Source organism: Hevea brasiliensis, chromosome 10 (genome assembly GCF_030052815.1).
Source record: "Hevea brasiliensis isolate MT/VB/25A 57/8 chromosome 10, ASM3005281v1, whole genome shotgun sequence".
Classification (NCBI taxonomy): domain Eukaryota; kingdom Viridiplantae; phylum Streptophyta; class Magnoliopsida; order Malpighiales; family Euphorbiaceae; genus Hevea; species Hevea brasiliensis.
Genome location: NC_079502.1, coordinates 4,630,109 through 4,653,613, shown reverse-complemented (window position 1 = coordinate 4,653,613; position 23,505 = coordinate 4,630,109). Strand labels below are relative to the sequence as shown.

Below are 23,505 nucleotides of genomic sequence, written 5' to 3'. Positions count from 1 at the left end.
TTCTGCTTGAAAATATTAAATGATAAGCTTGTACCACATATAGTTTCCTTTTATGATTCAAATATTATAATTAAGTTATGATAGAAATTCATCATATTAAACGGTAAAAGAATTAAAATAAAATTCAATCTTAAGTTATTGAGATAAATTCAAAATATGTGATGGGTATGCTATAAATAGCCGAGCTAGCTGCTCAACAAAAACAAAATCACACTAAAATATATGCAAGAAGAGATATTGTAGCAAAAAGAAAGATGAGGTCTTCAATTGGGTTGATATTTGTTCTCGTGCTTGTGTGCCTAACAAGGCTTTCAGAGGCTGCATCTGGAGATGATTGTGGCTGCACTGCTTCTTGTTTTGGGTGCCCTTATGAAATAAGGACGTTTCAAATTGGGAGAGGTTCAATCGGGAGTCAATGCACATGTGTATGCCAATGCCCATCAAACCCTTCTTTCCCTAGCCCCAACCTACCAGCACCATCAACCCCTCGAGTCCCAAGTGTACCATTAGCATTGTCTCCAGCCTGTGCAGCATCTGCGGTTAATTTGGGCTTTTGTTGGGCTGAAGCTTCCTTAGGTACTGCTTTTCAAAATGTTCCAATGGCTCAAGGATGTTGCAGTGTGTTTAAGCAATGGGCTGACGATTGCTTTGGTGGAGATGAGAGAATTCCTAGCATCGTCTCCCACTGGGTGCCTCCTGCTTTGGTTCAATATTGCTCAACTCAACATTAGTCAATTAGTATTTCTTTATTAGTATATATATTTGAAGACGAATGCCTCAATATTAGTATCTTAGCTATCTTAATCAATATTATTTTATTAGTATATTATTTAGATTTTAATTAGTTGTTAGATGTTTTAGGCATTTTGGTAACTTTATCTTATAATATATTTGAATTTATATTTATTTATTTTTCTTTATTTCTTATCTTAGATTATATATTAAAGAAATTAATCATAATTTTACTAAGAAGCGTATTTCTTTTCTGAATTTTTATGTGTATATTTATCTTCGACAAAAAAAACCTCAAACGATTTCAATTTTTTTTATAACATATAAAAAGTATAGTAATTAAAGCAACGAAACTTTTACTGAAAATTTCTACTTACAAACTCCATTTAATTGAATGGCTATTTTATATGTGCACCCCCTTTTCTACGTTTTATGGTGAATGCGGTGGTGGCGTTGGTGGTTGTTGAACAAGCATGCACCGCCCAGCACACACTTTAATCCCCAGTACCCCACGCCCACGGTCACCAACATTATTTTTTTTTTCCCGCAAACAAGCAGTATACCAATACTGTGAGTAAAATTTATATAATAAAACTAATATGTATATTAAATTCATATTGTCCGACAAGTGACAGACTCGTTCCCACCCATTACATAATCAAAGGAAGAAGAGATACTTTCCCTTTAAAATTCATGTGTCACAAGTAGCACAAGTTAGTGGTAGTTAGAAGCTACAAATGCAGATTGTGGCTGTTCTGCTTATTGTTCTGGGTGCCCATATGAGGTAAGATGGGTTCAGATGGGGCGAGGTTCAAATGGTAGATATTGCACATGTATACGCCAATGCCAATCCAATTTGCCAAACCCTTTCATCCCCAGCCTTACCCCACCAGCAATTCAAAATCCAGTTCCAATCTCACCATCAACGCCTCAACTCCCAACAAATCCTGGAATCTCACTGCTACCTCCTCAAGTCCCAGCCTATCAAATCCCTGACCTTGGGAACTGTGCAGAAACCGTGCTTAATGCAGGTTTTTGTTGGACTGAGTCTTCGTTTGGTCAAGACATGCAAAGGGTCCAAGGATGCGGTGGTATTTTCAGAGTATGGACTAAAGATTGTTTTGGTGGACATGATCAGGAAATTCCTACGATTTTCTGCAGCTACGTGACTCTTGACTTGTTTCAATTTTGTGAAACTCATCATTAAGTTGTTAGTTACTAGTTAATTAGTGTATATGAAGATTAGCATTAGTAATCCATATGCCTCTTGAATAATATGTACCTTGGCTAGGTTCTTTTTAGCTTTAGTTTATTATTTAGATTTCCAAGAGTAGTTGTCAAGTGTTTGAGACATTCTTCGAAAAAAAAAAAAGTGTTGGAGATATTGTGGTTAAATAAATGTAAGGGAAAATTACTAATTAATTCCTGTATTTTATTAAAACTAATTATTTGATCCTTATATTTTGAAAAATATATTATTTAGTCCTCATGCTTTGCTTCTGTTAAACTATTTAGTCATTCTATTAAATTTTTTGTTATTCATGTTATTCAAACTATTATTTAGTTTCTTTATTTTAAGAAATTTAATTAGTTGATTCTATATTTTGAAAAATACTACTATTTAATCTCTCTATTTTAGTGAAATTAATTAATTGGTTCATATATTTTCAAAAATATATTATTAGATAAAAATAGAAAATTTGTTATGTGGAGACTAAATATAAATTTATACCCATGCAAAAAGTTTTTGTTAACACTGCAATATGGCTTGGAAGAAAGAAGAGCCTAAGTGCTTGCCTTAATAGAAAATATGGACGCATAAGGTCTTCGAGATGATTTAGGCTACATATCAAATGCTTTTACAGTTTGCAATCTGGAACTTGAATATCACAGATGGACATTACCTTTACTTGCTAAGCTCATATTTGAGAAACTGGAGTACATAGACTAGACGTTTGTAGATGAGGTCTGATTAGGTGGCCTGGTTTCAGAGTCTGCTCTTCTGTCTCTTTCACTTCTACTGTTATCAGCATAATTTAAGCTTGCCTGATGTAATCCTTGCTCCTTCTCCTTTGAATTCCATTCACACATGTAATAGTCTTCTTCTGTAGCAATCTTTTTAGATGATGGTCCACAAAACATTCCACCCCATTGCGGGAAGTATATTAGACATATTGATAGAGTGCAGCATATAATCATGATACCCATGAGTGTTATGCCCCTTTCTTTGGAGTATCTGGATCCTTTGAAGAAAATTAGCCGTGTAAGAACTGCACCCACACTTCCGCCACCTCCTGTCAAACCAGATATGAGCCCTAATGACCTGAAGATTGAGACATGGTTGTATTATTAGAATTTAAACTCTGTGAGATAGAAATGGGATTAAGTGGGAGTAGAAATCTTAATTACCTCCTAGAGACAAAAGGAACCACACCAAACGTTAGCCCACATGCCGCTTGGCAGAAGAAAGAGAAAGCAATCATCACTGCGATGGATGAAGTTAAGGATCCCACTCGTCCAAGAATGATGCAGAGTGCACCTCCTAATGTCCCCACTATCTAGAAACGATATTTACTAATCCAAAACTTGCTGCAATAATTCCTGCTGTGTGTAGTTTCAGATCAAATCTATCGTAAAAATATTCTGCTATTATATTGTCAATTGTCAGCTCCACCCCAAAACAGTACCCGTAAGTTAATGCCAGGATCCACCCTCTGTAATTTGTAACCCCATGATAGAAGACGTTTGAGAATTTATCTTTGGCTTTATCCCCTGATTTCTGTAGCCTCCTGAAGTTCCCATCTGGCAGATCCTGGCCAAAGATCAATACTGCAAATGCTGATAACATTTGAAACAGGGCAGGGACGAAAAATGCAATTCCCCAAGCTGTAAATTTCTTCTGCTCCGATGTCGCGGATTAGGCCAAACACAAGGGGCATAATCAGCTGTGTTGCTCCACCACCAAGGTTGCCCCAGCCACCTGCAACGCCATTAGCGGTGCCAACTACTGGGGCTGAAAACATGGAGCTCATCCAGAATTGAGTTGAGACAAAAGTGGCAAGGGAGAAGCCCATGAAAAAACGTACGAGGAGAAAAGAAACAGGTGATGAGACAACGGAAGTGAAGTAGACCGCTGGTGCTGTAAGGAGTATCAGTGAAGCAGAGGCAATACGGGGTCCAAAAAGGTCACAGGCAGTCCCATGGCAATTCTCACAAAGACAGCACCAGAGACGGATGCAATACCTGCATTGCCAATGTCTGTGGCTGTGAGATTGAGGTTGTCACGTATTATGGGAAGGAGAGGTGGAGCAGCAAAAGTGGACACAAAACAAGAGAAGAAAGACACCCAAGACAAATGAAATGCCCGCATGTGGGGAGCTGCTATAGAGAATAACCGGAATTCAGCTGCCTTGTGCTCTGAGTCCACAGGAAGAGCAAATTTTTGAGTCTGAAATCCCGTCCCAGTAGTTTCCACTTCCATGTGCCTATCCTTTGGTGGGGCTAAAAGAAGAGGAATCTTTTAAGCTAATAAAATTTTGGGCTCTCTCTCTTTTTTTCCTCCAAGCTAACAGTAATTGATTAATGCTTGTTCCTCTTTGTGCAGGAAAGAAGATGAGAGTGACTGGCTCCTGGTAAAGATGCCTTAAAGTACCATGTGTAATGATTGGAACCTTTTCTGCTTTCTATCTATCAAACTAGGATGTAGTCAATAAAGAAGAAGGGAAAATATGCAAAGACCGAACTGACTAGCTAGGGAAATCAAAAACTAAATAGTTTTATTATAATTAACCGAACTGACTAGCTAGATAAAATTAAATTGAATGGAGTTTTTTTTTTATTTAATTATGTGTATGAACTTGCTAGTTTGAATGGAGTAAAGACCTATACCGAAAAGTTTAGGCCTTTGAATGCTAAACTCTGAGTCTGAATTAGTGAACTAGAGAAAAGAAAAACCCTTTAAAAATTCGGTTCAGTTAAATTTTTTTTTTTCAATTAATTTGGAAATATAATCAAATTGAACTAAAAAATTGAAATTCTTAAAAGAATTAATCAAATTAAATAGACTAAATTAATTAGTATCAATATAATTTGATTTTTCGATTGTAATAAAAAATTGTTGGTCTTTACCTATCGCTCTAGTTCTTATTAATACTATCTTAAAAGTTATTACTGAACAGAATAAATTCTTATTTAGCATTAAACAAATTAGGCAATTAGAATCTATATATATTATGGCTTTCACTGTGCTGAGTGACTGCTCCATTGGCCAATTTCTTTTGTCTGGAATTTAGTAGAACCTAAGACCACCAACCTCCATGCCAATTTTGTTGTTGGATTATGCATTAAAGTGACAAGTCTAACAATAACTTGTGGCCGCTTGGACACTTCCTAATTTAGTTATTTAATTTGATATGATCAAAGAACTAATAAACCCTTTGCCAAAATGCTTCAACAAGTATTTTGTTAAGGGTAATATCGTCTTTCCATCCAAAGGCATCTTAACTACTTTCCTTTACATTTAATAATTCGAATATGAAATTAGAGAAGTTAATTAAGTAAGATTATCCAAACCGTATTATATTATATAGTATAGTATATGACTTATCTAGTCCGGCTAGCTACTCCTTCCACTACAAACCCAATAATGGCTTGCCTTTAGCAAGGTCATGCAAGATATATAATGCACTAATGATGGATCCCAATTGACCATTTTTTCTATTTTATATATATATATATATATATATATATATATAAGTGACCACATATATCAATTTAATGACATGCTTATTATAATTTATATTTGTAATTTTTAAATATATAATTCACCCAATTTATATGTGATTTGTAAAAAAGTTGTATCTAATTTTTAAAATTTTTTGTAGCCTTTATTAAAATTATTAACTAATTTTAATTCAATGATTTTGTTATTAAAATTATTAACTAATTTTAATTCAATGATTTTGAAATTCTTTTTAGGCTTCACAAATTTAAATTTTAATAAAAATTAAAAAATTAAATCATTAGAATTTTTTTTAGTTGAAAGAAAGTTTAGGTGAGGTTTCCGGTTTAAGAGATTAGGATATGTTACTAACTTTATTGAGGAATTACAATGAAATTTATATATCACTTATTATAAAAGGTGTTAATAAAATTCAAGCTCTTAATTTTATGGGAGCACTTATATGTTTTATCGATTAAAAAATTATTAACATTATTAATGCTAAATAGTTTTTATTTTCTTATATTAGGATTTCCCATACGGCATGCATGTAATATAACTTTTGTGTACCATAAATTTTAATTTGAGAGAGAGAGAAGTTTAGGAAAAAAAAATATTTAGTTTAGTTACTTACTTTTAAATTTTAATTTAAAATATATTTTTAAATTTATAAGTCAAATTAAAAATAAATAGTTAATTGTTTGGTAAAATTATTTAAAAATAATTTTTAAACAATTTAACTATTTGATTAAAAAGTGCTTAAAAGTAATATAATTTATTAAAATTACAAAAAGAATATTTAATTAAGTGCGTTAGTTATTAAAATAAGATAATATTTATATTTTTAAAAATTATTAGTATAATATAGTCTTTTATTTGGTTAAATAATAGTTTTAAAATAAATAGAATACTCATAAGTAAGATATTTTTATATATGATTTCTAAATTATTTTAAGTATTTTTTTAACTTATACACTAAATCAAATATTAATCTACTTATAATTTCTACTTATAAGTAAAGTTAACTGAGTCAAACTAAACACCTAATTGAATAATTATATTGTGGAGTCGTGATTTCATACAGGTAATTTACATGTGTTGGTAGTATGCCCTAGAGCATATCATTTAGTACGTATCTTGTACATCTTTTATTAATAAAAGGCATTTTCACTTTTCCGTTTACATAATATATTTATGTGTAATAGAAAAGGTCCATTGATATTTTGTTAGAAATTCTATTCTTAAGTTGTTAAGAATATGAGTGACAGTATTTCTAGTACAAAGTATCATAAATAGGTTCACAATCGAGGATACTTCATAATAAGAACATGACTTATCCAAAAAGATTGTATTCATGTTTGTTCCCAAGTTATTTATATGAGATATAAATAAGATGGAATGGTGAGTCTCATGCCATATAACAAACATGATAGGCACTTATACATGATAAGTAGGCCGAACCAGTGACACTTATGACAAGCACATAGAGTTTACTCTTATCAATGTATTGTCATAAATTATATCAGTGCATATAATCTTTAGATCTGAGATAGCACAGTTATCTTGTATATAGGTGGTTTGAGTTTGATACTGCTTTCATACTTGTACTATGTATGGGTATATGGGCATGTGTTGGCTCCTACTAGTTATATATGGAAGTAGGTGTTGATCAAGATGGAATCTGTTCCTCTAAGTAAATAGGGATAAAATCATATGTTCATTTAATTGTTCTTAATGTTTTAAGTTCCTGGCCAGGACAGATAGATTTAATCAGAAAAGAGTTTCTGATGAGAAAATCTTTTAATCAAGAATTGGAATTAAAAGAGAACGTAATATTCATAGCAAATGGGGTTTGACATAAACCATGACTCCAGCTTGAGTTGGGATTTTGTAACAGAGAGATTCTAGTGCATGGTAACATATGATTATAGGTTCATTTAAGGTAAGCCTTATTACTAATTGGGTGGCCATGGCATGCTATGCTAGGTGTTAACCATGGTCTATGAGGTGCATAAAATAATTTAGAGAAATCATTTGTGGTAAGAAAGAGTTCTGATGATATTAAGAGTTGATATCATGTCTCATTGCCAATTAGTGATGAGCCTAGTAAGTCACACACATACACAAGTAATCATCAAATTAAATATGATTTAATTAATTAATTAAAGAGTTTAATTGATTAATTAAATAGGTTTGATTTGCAATTAGATTGCAAAGTCCCTAGCATGACTTAAAACCAAATCTAGATTATTGGATGTATAGTATAAGTTAAATTTATATTTAAAGTATTTAAATATAAATTTAATTAATGAGAAATTAATTAATAGAGATTAATTAATTAATTTATATTTGATATAAATTGATTAGAAGAAGAGAAATAATTATTTTGGGTTGAGAACTCAAAATTAAGACACGGGGGCATTTTGGTCATTTCATAGGGTGACATGTGGCACCATGAGATGGTAATACATGACATTACACATAAGCTTGCCAAATGTCTTTTAATCATATAAGATGATTAAAATTAAGATTAAATATATGTTTGACACTTGGCACAATGTGATTGGGTCAATTAAACCTAGAACCAATCAGAAGGTGACATGTGGTGACCTAGCTATATAAGTGTTGCTATGAAAAGAAAAATTACAATCAGCTGCTGCTCCTCTTTGTGCCGCCACCCAAAGGCTCCTCTACCTTCTCATCTTCTTCATCTCTCATCAATTCCAAGAAATTAGCAAACAATCTCTTGAATTAAAAATACTAGAAATTGTTTCTAGTGTCCTGTTTACATCTTTAATATTTTAAAAGGCAAAACTTGATTTTCTAATTCATAGAAAAAAGCTTTAGAAGCTGTTCAAGGGCTGCCATAGGTGATCTTAGTGTGGACAAGCTAGAAGGACAACATCTGGTGTCCTAAAGACTCATCCCAAAGGTACAAATATGCTGCAGTGCATCAAGAGGTTAGTGTATTTATTCTTGATTTAATCTAGGGTTATAAAATTAATCTGATTAATTCTAAAATCTTAAATGGGAAATACAGATCCAAAAACATATTAAAAGAGTTTTAATATGTTGTTTATCATTGAAATCAAATAGTTAAAAATAAATCTTACATGATGCATGTGACCCTAAGTGAAAAATTTTGAATTCAATGATATAAACTTGTGTTTTTCATGCTTCTGCTCCTTCAATTGGTATCAGAGCCACTATATTTGCCATTTAGATTATTGATTATATGATTTAATTGTGTGGAATAATCATGAGATGATAGATCCATTGCTGGTTGGATAAAGAAGTGTGGCAGCATGCTTGATCTCACCATCAATGGTGCGCCATCTTTGGGCTTCATGGGTGGTGCAAGGTTTGGTTTTAAATTCTGCAATTGTTGTATGATCTAAAGGCCTATCCTATGACTAATTAAAGTGTTTAATTAGTAGTTTTAATCACAATTAAATTTTGATTCAAATTAGAATTTTAAAAATTGTTTGAATGTAATTCAAATCTGAATTTTAAAAGTTGTTTGAATGTGATTCAAATATGAATTTTTAAAGTTGTTTGAATCATATTCAAATCTGAATTTTTAAAGTTATTTGAATAATATTCAAATCTGAATTTTTAAAAATGGTTTGAATGTGATTCAAATCTGATTTTTAAAAATTATTTGAATGTGATTCAAATATGAATTTTTAAGGTTGTTTGAATGTAATTTAAATCTGAATTTTTAAATTTATTCGAATGTGGTTTAAATCTGAAATTTTAAATTTATTTGAATCATATTCAAATCTGGATTTTTAAGTTGAATATGAGATATTCAATTTAATTTAAGTATGTATGTTTTATTTAATTGTTAAATAGTGATATGCATGATGGATGATCATGGACTATAAAAGACCAATGTAATTGGATTTATTTCTTTTATGCTTCTTTGGGATTGTAAATTAATTAATTTATTTTAATTTATTTTGGGCATGTATTATTAAGGTTGTAATAATTTTTGGATTGTAATTTTATTTATTTAGTTCTTGTAAATTCGCCTGGGTATGCTAAGGATTACTATGTAATAATGGATTGCAGGAAGGTCAAGAGCATTGGTGGGTGATGCATACATTTTGCATAGTCATTTAGGTCTAATTTCATAGCCATTTTATTTTATTATTAGTTATTTTTAGCTAATTTCATTAGTTATTTAGCTAGTTTTTCATAATTGTCAATTTTGGATTAATTTGTAATTTTTACTTTGTTTTGTAGGAAAAATGGTGTTTTTGAAGGACTGAAGAGAAATTTTGCCATTGAGGAGTGACTTCTACAGCCAATGATGTCAAAAACAAGTTTTCAAGCTGAAATATGCATTAACCAAATTGTGCATAACTTGCCGCATAAGCTATGCAGATCTGCATAAGGAGAAAAATCACTGTTCCAATACCTGCCGAAATGTGCATAAGGAGACTGCATAGCTTATGCACATTCACGCCTCCCTTATGCACTCTCACGGAATTGTGCATAACCTATGCACCAAGTCATGCAGTTTCGCATAAGTGAACCAGAACCAGCGCATAAGGGACTGCATAACTTATGCAGTCCACTTATGCAGTCCCATAAAGGTTTCATTAATGAGCTGGCAGAAGATTCCCTCAGAAAATTCCTCCTAGAACACACCATTTTAGGGCTCCATGTCAGAAAATGCTATAAATAGTCCCATTTTCCCATTTTAGAAGGGGAGACAAGGAGCAGAAAAGAAAAGGGAGAGGAGAGGCAGAATTTGAAGAGTCACTTTCACCTTCCACACCATTTTCAACCAAGATTTGCAGATTTCTTTCTTTCCTTATATTTTTCCTACATTTCTAGTGTTTAATTTCTTGTTTCTTAGCTTAGATTAAAGCTTATTTTCATATAAACTCAGATTTTCTTGTAAACATTATGGATAGTGAGTAGTTTTATTTTGATTCTGGAATAAGGGTTGTAATATTTGAGATATTTTGTGGATTTTGATTGGGTAATCCATATTTTGTGGTCTTAATGAGTTTTATTCATTTCTTGTGTGCTTAATGACATGCTTAGTGTAGGATCCCATTAAGTGATGTTCTTAATCCATGGTTGAGGCACCGAAAGGAGAAGGCCCTGTGATAGATAATCAAGAAATTGGACTTAATTAACTTAGACCTAGAAATAGGCTAAGGATTAAGAGGATTCACAGATTAATTAAAGAACTTAATGGGTCTTAATTAACTCTAACTCCACGAAAGTAGGATTAGATTGATTAAGGCACTCTTTGTCTCACTCGAAAGGGAATTCAAAGGATTTAAGAATTAATCTCCTTAAAACCCATAAGTTCCACGAGATTGGATAACCAATTTAAAATCCCAAAATAGCTTGAATATGAAATCTCGAACTCCGGAATTGCCTTTTTATCATTGCTAATTTTCAATTGAATTTAATTGCTTGCCATTTTAAATCTTGCCATATTTGAACTTGCTTATTTCAATTTGATGCAATTTTAGTTTAATTAATACATTGTTGGATAGATTATTAATTTCGCACATATAGATTTCATACTCCAATACCCATTCAATCTATTGTTTTAATTTTGAAATTAGTTCAATTTAGTCAACTTTTTATATAAAAAATTCAATCATTAACACAACTCCTCGTGGGAATGATATCTTTACTGTATTACTTGTACGACCCGTGCACTTGTGGTTGGGCCACATCAAGTTTTTGGGGCCGTTGCCGGGGAGTTGTTTGTTTAAGATTGAATTCTTGATTATTTTAGTTGTTTATAGTTTTATTTTTGTTATCTTTTCATTTTGTGTTTGTTTGTTCTTTTTCAGGTACTTTTAACCTTTTATAAGAAGAGCTAGAAGCACAAGTGACACATCCTTACTGTTCAATCCTGAAATTGAGAAATTTTGTAAAGCCAACAAGAAAGAAACCAGAAAAAGAAAAGAAGCTTTGAGAGAAACTGAATTAGAAGCAGACATGGCTGATGAAAGAATTAGAATTGGTGTCGGCAATGCTAGAAATGGTCAAAACAATGAAAATGCAGCCCAAGGTGAAGAGGTTGTAAATGCTAATGTGCCTAGGGGAAGTATGATGGATCATGCTTTTCCTCATTTTGATGATTTAAGAGAGAGTATAGCAAGACCAAGAATTGATGCAAATAGTTATAAGATGGATTTTGGAGTACTACAAATGATTCAGAATTCTCAATTCGGAGGTCATCCTTCAGAAAATCCTCATACTCATCTTAAGAAGTTTGTTATGATCTGTGACATGCAAAAGCAACCAGGAGTATCTGATGATGCAGCAAGGCTAAAATTGTTTCCATTCTCTTTGAAAGATAGAGCATTCGATTGGCTTGATTCTTTTCCTCACAACTCAATTACAAATTGGGAGCAGCTCACTGAAGCATTTCTTGCCCAATACTTTCCACCTGGAAAAACTCAAGAGTTGAGGAATCAAATGATTGCTTTTAGACCAAGAGAAGATGAGACTCTTTATGAGTCATGGATGAGATGGAAGGAATTGGAGAGACAATGTCCACATCATGCCATTCCTAAATGGATGATAAACCAGAATTTTTACACAAATGTCACTCATGCTATCAGAGGAATCATTGATGCTCAAACTGGAGGGGAATTCATCATTAAGCATGAAGATGAAGCTTATGAGTTGTTAGAGAAAATAGCAAAGAACAGTCATCTATGGAGTAGTCCAAGAGGGTCAACTCCAACTCAAAAAAGGCAAGTTGCTGGAATGTATGAGCTTGATCCATTCAACATGATCAATGCCAAATTTGATGCACTCACTAATGTCCTTGCTAAGAAAATGGAGGATTTAAGTATGCTAGTCAGTTCATCATCATGCTCTGGGAGTTCTCAACAAGTTAGTTATGCAGAGGGAACAATGAGCTGTGGAGTAGATTATCCTTCATATGCTTGGAGGAATCATCCCAATTTTTCATGGGGGAATCAGCAAAATCAAGCTTCAACTCAGAACTTTCCACCACAATAACAAGGGCATCAATACCAACAACCTAGGCAACCACCACCTAGTTTTCAGCAAAAGAATGCAATTCCTACACCTCTTCCAAGACAGTAAGAACAAAGTTCCACCACAGAGGCTTTATTACAACAAATTCTTGCTAATCAAACTAAGCGTGATGAAGAGATGAGAGAGATGAAAGCAAGGTTGGAACAAATGCAAACACACAATAGGATGCTGGAAAATCAGATTGCACAACAAGCATGCTCATCAAGTACCAATTCTATGGGAAAACTTCCTAGTCAAACAGAAAATCCAAGGGAGCAATGTCATGCCATCACACTGAGGAGTGGTAAAATAGTGCATACTAAGAAGAGTGAAAAGGTTGAGAAGAGAGAAAATGAGAAAGATGTTAAGGGAGATGAAAAACAAGAGAGTGCAAAAAAAGGTAAAGAGGAGGTTGAAGAGAAAGAAGAGAAATACATACCTCCAGAGCCTTACAAGCCACAGCTTCCCTTTCCACAGAGATTTCAAAAAGCCAAGCTTGATAAGCAATTTGGGAAGTTCTTAGAGGTTTTGAAGAAGCTATATATAAATGTGCCTTTTATCGATGCTCTCTCCCAAATGCCTTCTTATGCTAAGTTTTTGAAAGAAATTCTCTCAAACAAAAGAAGACTTGAAGATTATGAGACTGTAGCCTTAACTGAGGAATGCAGTGCTATCCTCCAAAGGAAACTTCCTCCAAAGCTCAAGGATCCAGGGAGTTTTTCAATTCCATGCCACATTGGGGAATCATGTTCTGTAAAAGCTTTATGTGATTTAGGGGCTAGTGTTAGCCTTATGCCCCTCTCCATTTATGAGAAGCTCAATATGGGAGATCTTAAGCCAACCCACATTTCTCTTCAGTTAGCTGACAGATCAATTAAGTATCCTGAAGGGATTTTGGAGAATGTGCATCTGAAGGTTGGGAAGTTCTATATACCTGTTGACTTTGTCATTTTGGACATGGAAGAGGATTCTCATATGCCAATCATTTTGGGGAGGCCTTTCCTAGCTACAACTGGTGCTTTGATTGACGTGAAAGGTGAAAAGCTTACTCTCAGAGTCGGAGAGGATCATTTAGTCTTCAACATTGGCAATGATAAGAAGAAGCAACATGAAGATGTAGACTCTTGTTTGAGAATTGATATAGTTGATGAGTTAGTAAAAGAGAACTTTAGAAAGAGCTATCCGAAGGCTTCTCTTGAAAGTTGTCTTATCCATGAAGGGAGTATCAATGATGAAAATCCAAAAGAGGCTGCATTTGCACAACATTTAAAGGGTAATCCATCTTGTCCTATGGCACCAATCTTTCAAGTTGAGCAAGGGGAGAAAAGTAAAACAAAGCAACCATCTCTCAAAGAAAAAGATGCACCAAAGGTTGTCAAGAAATAAATGGTTGGATTTTTAGACAAAGCAACAAAGATCTTCTCTTGTGATGGAAAGAAAATTAAGTATAGATTCATTGAAGCACCTATTGGAAACAAAGGCAATAAATTCCAATTCTAGCCACCATGAAACATGACAAGAGTCCAGCTAAGGACTATAAATTAGCGCTCTTGGGAGGCACCCCAAGTTCTTTTATTTTGCTTTTGTTGATTTACTTTTATTTATATTGCTTTTGTTTTTATCTTAAATCTCCCCAAATTCAATTTTTGACATTGTTGAATCTTGTCCCTTGTAGATGTATTTTAATGAAGGAAGGTTGGTGAACTGCTGGGGAGTGACTCTTAAACTGAAATTATGTCCTTCAACTCTTCCAAAATTGACTGATTTTTACTGCATAACATGTGCAGGTTTGCTACTTTGTTTATGCAGAAAAATGAATTTTGCAGCAAGGTAGGGTCTGCAGCAGATGGCTTATGTTTCTTGGTGAGGTTGGGTGTGTAACTTTTAAGTATTTGTGCTTATAATATTAATGTGATGGTAAGTGGATCATTTTTGTAGTTTTGAACTTATTTGGGTTGTGAGATTTAAGGTGGATATGCTGCATTTTCTTGGCATAACTTGGGGAGTCATTTCTCATTTGTGGAAAAATGCAACTTTATGCAGATTTTATTGAGTTTTATGTGCTAAAGGTTGATTTGCAGAATTTGAGTCAAAATGGCATGGGTCACAAATGCCTTTTATGCAGGATTTACTTCTACAAGCTTGTGAGATGCAATTTTGATGGACTTTGTATATATATTGATGTGTTTTTTGTGATAATTTCTCATGATTTATGCTTCATAGAATTATATTTCTTCATTCTAGGGTATTTTTCACTCTTGCAAATCATTTTCCATTGTAATCTCAATCTTGTTGAATTTTGCATAAGCAACTGCATAGCTTATGCAACTCTGCATAACCACAATTCTTGCCATTTTCATCCCTATTGCAAACTGCATAAGGAGGTGCATAGCTTATGCAACTCTGCATAGCCACATTTTTGTCAAATTTCATATCTGTCAAAACTTGCATAAGTGTGCGCATGACTTATGCACTTTTGCATGACTTCAAATCCTGCATTTTCTCTCTCTGTCGAAATCTGCATAAGGGGAGTGCATAACTTATGCACTTCCGCATGACCGAACTCTCCAAAAATCAAAACCTGCCGAGGGGTGCATAAGCAAGGTGCATAACTTATGCACTTTTGCATGACTTCAAATCCTGCATTTTCTCTCTCTGCCGAAATCTGCATAAGCAGAGTGCATAGCTTATGCACAACTGCATGACCACATTTTCCAAACACCAAAATCTGCCGAGACCTGCATAAGGAGGGTGCATGACTTATGCACTTCTGCATAACCACCAACCCTGAATTCCAAAACTTGCCGAGAGATGCATAAGCAGAGTGCATAACTTATGCACTTCCGCATGACCACACTCTAAAAAAAAAAAAAAAAAAAAAAAAAAAAAAACCAAAACATGCCGAGACTTGCATAAGGAGAGTGCACGGCTTATGCACTCTTGCATGACCACAATTCCTACACTTCCATTTTTAGTCGAAACTTGCATAAGTCAGCGCATAAGCTATGCACTCTTGCATAATCAGTTTTTCACACTCTTTATCTTCCACCAAAACCTGCATAAGAGAGTGCATAAGTTATGCACACTCATTCTACCCTTATGCAGTTTTACACATGTCCTGTTCAAATCAAAATTTGTTTTCGGCACCCATTTTCCTTTTGAATATACTGCACAGGCTGTGAATCCCCTTATGCAAATATTTTACATAGCCTGTGCAGTCCTTATTGCCACTCATGCAGAACCACACGGCTTATGCACCCTACTTATGCACCTGTTTTGGACAACACTTTACTCTGCATAACCTGTGCAGCTTCTTATGCATCCCCATTATATCTTGAATTCTCATCTGCTCTATACCAGGTAACTCTTTCTTTTTGCTCTTAATTTTCACTAATCCTGGTTATTCCCTTTGCTTTGAGTTTTTATAATACACTGCTTGAGACATTGAGGACAATGTCTAATTTTGAGTTTGGGGGTGCACATTTTGATTTTTGCTTCATTTTTCACATTTTGAGTATAGGAACATCTCATCCTATTTCATTTACATATATTGTAAATATTTTATATATACATCCACACATACATATACATAACACATTTACACACACATTATACATCACTTAGAAATTGTACACATTGCATACAAATAGACTTCCTCCATTTAGTTAATGTATTACTCATTTTTAGGAATCATTCATTATGCATTAAATTCTTTTGCCAAATCCCTTGAGTATTGAAAAGTTACCTATGAGAGTGATTTGACTTACCTTTAGTTGGGTTTGTGGATTGAAAGTTTCCTAAGAGGTGCAAAGTTTTGAAGTGTTATCCCTTGCCTATATCTTCTTAGCCAAAAAGCCACCCAACTAGTCATTTGGAGATGGAAGTGTTTAGAGGGAGTTATTGGATATAAGGTAGTCAAATGATGTCTCACCAATCCTAGAATAAATTTTCTAAACCTTTCAAGGCGAAATACCAGCTTATACTTGAAAAGAGAGATGATTAGGCATTCTTTGATTTAAACCTTCTCATTTTAAACCCTTTGGCCCTTTTCCTAATTAAAATTGACCCTTGCAAACCCCTTTGAGCCTTTTTATCCCTAATTTTTCTTGAAATCCTTATTACTACCTAGCCAATGAACCAAATACTCCAACCCTTTTCATGAGAATAATTATTCATAATATTAGGTACATAAAAAAATAAAAAAAAATTAAAAAAAAAGAAAAAGAAAAAAAATACAATAAAAGGGAGAAGAAATGCTTGTCATCTTGTAAAAGTGCTAGTATATGTACTTTTCATTATTGTCATTCAAATTGAAAGAAATCCACCCAAAGTATTAAAAGAAATGAGTTTGGGGGTGGCATTTTTAGGGACAATCATCAAAAGGAAATGCAAGATGCAAGTTTAAAGAATCAAAATGTCCCTCCATTTTTATGTGTTTTGTAAATTATGTTAGCACTTGACAATCCTCATTGTATATTTCTCTCTCCCATATAAAAAAAAAAGAGAAAAAGAAAAAAATATAATAAAATAAGAAGTGTACCTTATGTTTCAAAATTGAAAATATTCTCATGCTTTGAAGCCTTTTTACCCCTTTTTCTTCTTAGCCTCATTTTGAACCCCATGGCCTCATTACATCCCTAAAAAGACCTTTGATCTCTTGATAGTACTTGCTACATTAGTGGAGATGGGAGTAGGGGATTTGCCTATGGGATTGGAAAATTATTCATTCATTCATTCAATTCCATCATTCCATATAGAGACACTTTGGTTATTGATGGTCCTAGAATTCCTTTTGAGCATGACTCTCTCTTTTGATTGGTTGGTTTGGGGATTTTGAATGATAATTGACTTGATGGCTAAGCGGTGAAAGCTTGGATAAGCATTAAATTCTTTGCATTTTGAAGGATGGGTATATGGATTGCTGGTATGGCTAAAAGGGTGTTAAGTTACCTTAATAGGTGATTTTCATAACTCTTTGGATAAGGCACCCCTAAAAATTTTGCATCACATTTTAAAGTTTGCTTGAGGACAAGCAAAAGCTTGAGTTTGGGGGTATTTGATGCATACATTTTGCATAGTCATTTAGGTCTAATTTCATAGCCATTTTATTTTATTATTAGTTATTTTTAGCTAATTTCATTAGTTATTTAGTTAGTTTTTCATAATTGTCAATTTTGGATTAATTTGTAATTTTTACTTTGTTTTGTAGGAAAAATGGTGTTTTTGAAGGACTGAAGAGAAATTTTGCCATTGAGGAGTGACTTCTACAGCCAAAGATGTCAAAAACAAGTTTTCAAGCTGAAATATGCATTGACCAAATTGTGCATAACTTGCCGCATAAGCTATGCAGATCTGCATAAGGAGAAAAATCACTGTTCCAATACCTGCCGAAATGTGCATAAGGAGACTGCATAGCTTATGCACATTCACGCCTCCCTTATGCACTCTCACGGAATTGTGCATAACCTATGCACCAAGTCATGCAGTTTCGCATAAGTGAACCAGAACCAGTAGCGCATAAGGGACTGCATAACTTATGCAGTCCACTTATGCAGTCCCATAAAGGTTTCATTAATGAGCTGGCAGAAGATTCCCTCAGAAAATTCCTCCTAGAACACACCATTTTAGGGCTCCATGTCAGAAAATGCTATAAATAGTCCCATTTTCCCATTTTAGAAGGGGACAAGGAGCAGAAAAGGAAAGGGAGAGGAGAGGCTTGAAGAAAAGTCACTTTCACCTTCCGCACCATTTTCAACTAAGATTTGCAGATTTCTTTCTTTCCTTATATTTTTCCTACATTTCTAGTGTTTAATTTCTTGTTTCTTAGCTTAGATTAAAGCTTATTTTCATATAAACTCAGATTTTCTTGTAAACATTATGGATAGTGAGTAGTTTTATTTTGATTCTGGAGTAAGGGTTGTAATATTTGAGATATTTTTGTGGATTTTGATTGGGTAATCCATATTTTGTGGTCTTAATGAGTTTTATTCATTTCTTGTGTCCTTAATGACATGCTTAGTGTAGGATCCCATTAAGTGATGTTCTTAATCCATGGTTGAGGCACCGAAAGGAGAAGGCCCTGTGATAGATAATCAAGAAATTGGACTTAATTAACTTAGACCTAGAAATAGGCTAAGGATTAAGAGGATTCACAGATTAATTAAAGAACTTAATGGGTCTTAATTAACTCTAACTCCACGAAAGTAGGATTAGATTGATTAAGGCACTCTTTGTCTCACTCGAAAGGGAATTCAAAGGATTTAAGAATTAATCTCCTTAAAACCCATAAGTTCCACGAGATTGGATAACCAATTTAAAATCCCAAAATAGCTTGAATATGAAATCCCGAACTCCGGAATCGCCTTTTTATCATTGCTAATTTTCAATTGAATTTAATTGCTTGCCATTTTAAATCTTACCATATTTGAACTTGCTTATTTCAATTTGATGCAATTTTAGTTTAATTAATACATTGTTGGATAGATTATTAATTTCGCACATATAGATTTCATACTCCAATACCCATTCAATCTATTGTTTTAATTTTGAAATTAGTTCAATTTAGTCAACTTTTTATATCAAAAATTCAATCATTAACACAACTCCTCGTGGGAACGATATCTTTACTGTATTACTTGTACGACCCGTGCACTTGCGGTTGGGCCACATCAGTGGGACCAGTGGGAGGAATTCAAGATCAAGTGTTGATTATGTACTCCTTCAGCAACTCTTGTAAAATGAATGAATGAAATGCACCTAGGAATGCCCTGATTCAATTCTTGGTGGCTCAGAATTGAATCCCTTAGAAAGTCCATGATCATACCATATTTACTGTTTATCCATGAATGCATGAGATATATGGGAATGTATGCAAGTATATGATATATGCATGCTAAATGGATAATGTGCAAAGTGAGACCTTAATAGTAATTAGGATGACCATAAAATCTTCCAAACAAATGATTAAGTTGAAAATGCTATAATTAAAGTAATTATAACATGGGCCCTTCATTGGGGTAATTATTTTAGAAATTTTAAATAGTTGCAGAAGATGCAATTAATTTAAAAGATTTTCTTAAGAATAATTGTTAAGTATGAGATGCTGTAAATATGTAAATGGTTTGATGGCCAATATTGGATGTACCTGAGGACATTAAAATTATTTGCATAATTAATGGCTCAATGGGATCAATTTAACTAATGCAAGATAAGTCAATAATGAATGTACCTGAGATTTTGAGCATTAGGGGCTAGGTAAAAGATTGAACCTCACATGAGATGTGATGAGCAAGGAGTTGCTCACTTATAGTTTATTGTAATTCCAATAATGGATGTACCTGAGGATGATCAATAGAATTATAAGAATTCAATCACCCACTAGAAATCCATCCAACTAGGATTTTCGTTTTCTACTTTGGAAGTGTAGGATTCGCTAAGTTAGTGGGAGGACCAATTTGATTAAAAGACCATAATCATTTTGGTTAATTACATGATATATTTACTAATTAATCTGGTTATTTTCTGTAGTTAATTTTCTAATAATAATGAGCACAGAACAACCACCACCATCCAATATCCTTGCAAGTATACTTGATCGCAATAGGTTGACAGGACCTAATCTCTCTGATTGGCTAAGAAATTTGAAACTTGTCCTGAACCTTGAACATATAGGATATGTTCTAGACTCGAATATTCCTGGTCCCTTACCTCCAGAGGCCACTCCAGAGGAACATGAAACTTTGGACAAGTGGAAGGAGCATGATATGAGAGCTAAGTGTTACATGCTTACTTCTATGAGTAATGAGTTACAAAAGCAGCATGAAAACATGTAGAGTGCGAGTGAGATCCTCCTTCACCTACAAGAGTTGTATGGTGAGCACAGCAGGAATGCTAGGTATGAGATATCTAGATAGCTGTTTCGCATGAGGATGTCTGAGAGACAGAATGTTGGGGAACATGTCCACAAGATGATTCAGCTGATTGAGTAGTTGGAACATCTTGACTTCAACATGGATTTCCAACTGCAGACGGATTTGATCCTTCAGTCCCTTCTTGAGTCTTCTGGGAATTTTGTGACAAATTTCCATATAACTAAATAGGAATACACCTTGGCTGGTTTACTCAACATGCTGGTTATTGCTCAAAAGAATATGCTGGGCAATAAAGGAAAAGAGGTAGTTTTGATTGCATCTTCTTCTACTGGAAAGTCCAACAAGAAGAAGGGGCAATAAGAAAAAGAAACCTCAGATTCCTGGTCCTTCCAAAAAAATAGCTAAATAGAAAGGGAAGACTAAAGCTGATGGAGGGAAAGGAAAGTGTTTCCACTGCCAGAAGGATGGGCACTGGAAGAGGAACTGCCCAGAGTATCTTGCTTCTCTGAAGGACAAGGAGGATAGACCTTCGGAAGGTATGTCCATATCTTGTTATTTAGATTCTAATGATACTCATAGTTCATCTACAGCTTGGGTTTTAGATACTAGTACCAGTTCTCACATTTCTAATGATATGCAGGAACTAGCAAATAGTAGCAGCTTGCGTTCTCGAGATGTTAGACTCCGGATTGGTGATGGCTCAACTGTTGAAGCTTTAGCCATAGGATCTAAATCTTTTTACATGTTTGAACATGTTTTGTGTTTGGATAATATTTTATATGTACCTAATGCTTTTAAGAACATCATTTCTATATCTAGTTTGACTAGAAATGCCTATGAATTTCAGTTCACAGATGATGTTTGCAATATTTATTTTGGAAATAAATATGTTGATTCGGGTTATATGAATGATGGTCTTTATTATTTGGATAATAATGACAAACACAAAATGAATGCAAGTGATCTAAAAGAATGCAATGCCATGGTGAAAATCAACTCAAGTTCAAAATATATTTCGCACTTAAGGTTATGTCATGTTGCAGAAGATAGGATTGTAAAACTGGAGAAAATGGGCATTCTATCCTCATTGGGCTCTGAGCCTACTCCAACTTATGAATCTTGCCTTCAGGGCAAAATGACTAGATCACCCTTTATTGGACAAAGGCTAAGGGCTGAAAATATTTTGGAGCTAATACATAGTGATGTATGTGGTCCATTTAAGAAAATGGCTAGAGGCGGTTTTCATTACTTTATTACCTTTACTAATGATAAATCAAGGTTTGGATATTTGTATTTGATGAAATACAAACATGAATCCTTTGAAAAGTTCAAAGAATTTAAATCTGAAGTAGAAAACCAAATAGGAAAGAGTATTAAAACTCTTCGATCAGATCATAGAGGTGAATATTTGAATACTGAATTTGATGAATACTTGAGAGAGCATGGCATTGTTTCCCAGCTGACTTCTCTAGGAACGCCACAGCTGAATGGTGTATCTGAAAGGAGAAATCGTACCCTATTGGATATGGTACGTAGTATGATGAGCTATACTGATATGCCAATCTCCTTTTGGTGATTTGCATTAGAATCAGCTTTGTATATTCTGAATAGGGTTCCATCAAAATCAGTTTCTTCCACACTTTATGAGATATGGCATGGAAGAAAATCAAGTCTTAAGCATGTTAAGATTTGGGATTGTCCAGCTTATATCAAAAAGCTGAACACTGATAAATTAGAAACCAGATCAGAAAAGGGTCGATTTGTTGGATATTCAAAAGATAGTTTTGGATATTATTTTTATTTGCCTACATCACAAAAGGTTGTGGTGAGTAGAGATGTCACATTTCTTGAACAACAGTTTATTTAAGAAGGAGGCAAAGGAAGGCAAATAGAGTTAGAATTAAAGAATTCTGACCAACCAACAGATCAGATGGATATAGATCCATCTAGTCAACCTACACCCATTGATGAAACATCTATAGCTATTCCTCGTAGAACAACCAGGGTATCTCACCCACCAGTGAGATATGGTTTCCTTCATGAAGAAGAACAAGAGTTGTCTACTCATGAAGAAGTAGATTATGGAGATGATCAACTTACCTATGAAGAAGCTATATCAGATATAGACTCTTCAAAATGGATTGATACTATGAAATATGAGATTGATTCCATGTATAAGAATCAAGTTTGGGATCTTGTTGACCCACCTAAAGGTATAGTACCTATAGGGAACAAATGGGTTTTCAAGAAGAAAATTAGTTCTGATAGAAAGGTAGAGACCTATAAGGCAAGGCTAGTAGCGAAAAGGTTTCGCCAAAGGCAAGGAATTGACTATGAGGAGACTTTCTCACCTGTTGCCATGCTTAAATCAATTAGGATTCTACTAGCAATAGCTACATACTATGATTATGAGATTTGACAGATGGATGTCAAAACAGCTTTTCTCAATGGATACATTGAAGAAAACATTTTCATGGAACAACCTAGGGGTTTTGAATCCCAAGATGGTTCCAAGGTATGCAAGCTAAAGCAATCCATTTATGGGTTGAAGCAAGCTTCGAGGAGTTGGAACATCCATTTTGATGAAGCCATTAAGTCATTTGGTTTTATAAAAAATGAGGATGTGCCTTGTGTATATAAGAAGGTTAGTGACAGTGCTATCACTTTCCTTGTCTTATATGTGGATGACATACTGTTGATGGGTAATGACACAGGTATGTTGACAACTGTAAAGGTATGGTTGTCAAATACATTCTCCATTAAAGACTTAGGGGAGGTAACCTATATTCTTAGGATTCGCATCTATAGAGATAGAGCGAAAAGAATAATTAGTTTATTCCAAAGTCTATACTTGAAAAAGGTGTTAAATTGTTACCAGTGAGACATGGTATCCATCTTTCTAAAGAGATGTCTCCAAAGACACCTGAAGAAAGAGATAAAATGGCCAGGATTCCATATGCTTCGACTATTGGAAGTTTAATGTATGCAATGTTGTGTACTAGGCCGGATATCGCATATGCTGTTAGTTTGACTAGCAGTTATCAATCCAATCCAGGTTTGGAACACTGGATAGCTGTCAAGAATATCCTTAAGTACTTGTGAAGAACTAAGGATTTATTCTTGATATATGGAGGTGGAGACTTGCAATTGGAT

At 34.1% G+C, this 23,505-nt stretch overlaps 1 non-coding gene and 1 pseudogene across 1 annotated transcript; both read right to left on the bottom strand.

Annotated features, from left to right (window-relative positions):
- Positions 1-2,496: 2,496 nt before the first annotated feature.
- Positions 2,497-4,311, bottom strand: LOC110631623 (high affinity nitrate transporter 2.5-like; annotated as a pseudogene).
- Positions 4,312-11,895: 7,584 nt separating this feature from the next.
- Positions 11,896-12,003, bottom strand: LOC131170034 (small nucleolar RNA R71). The gene has a single exon (XR_009140977.1). It is a non-coding gene; the product is annotated as a small nucleolar RNA R71 (small nucleolar RNA).
- Positions 12,004-23,505: the final 11,502 nt, after the last annotated feature.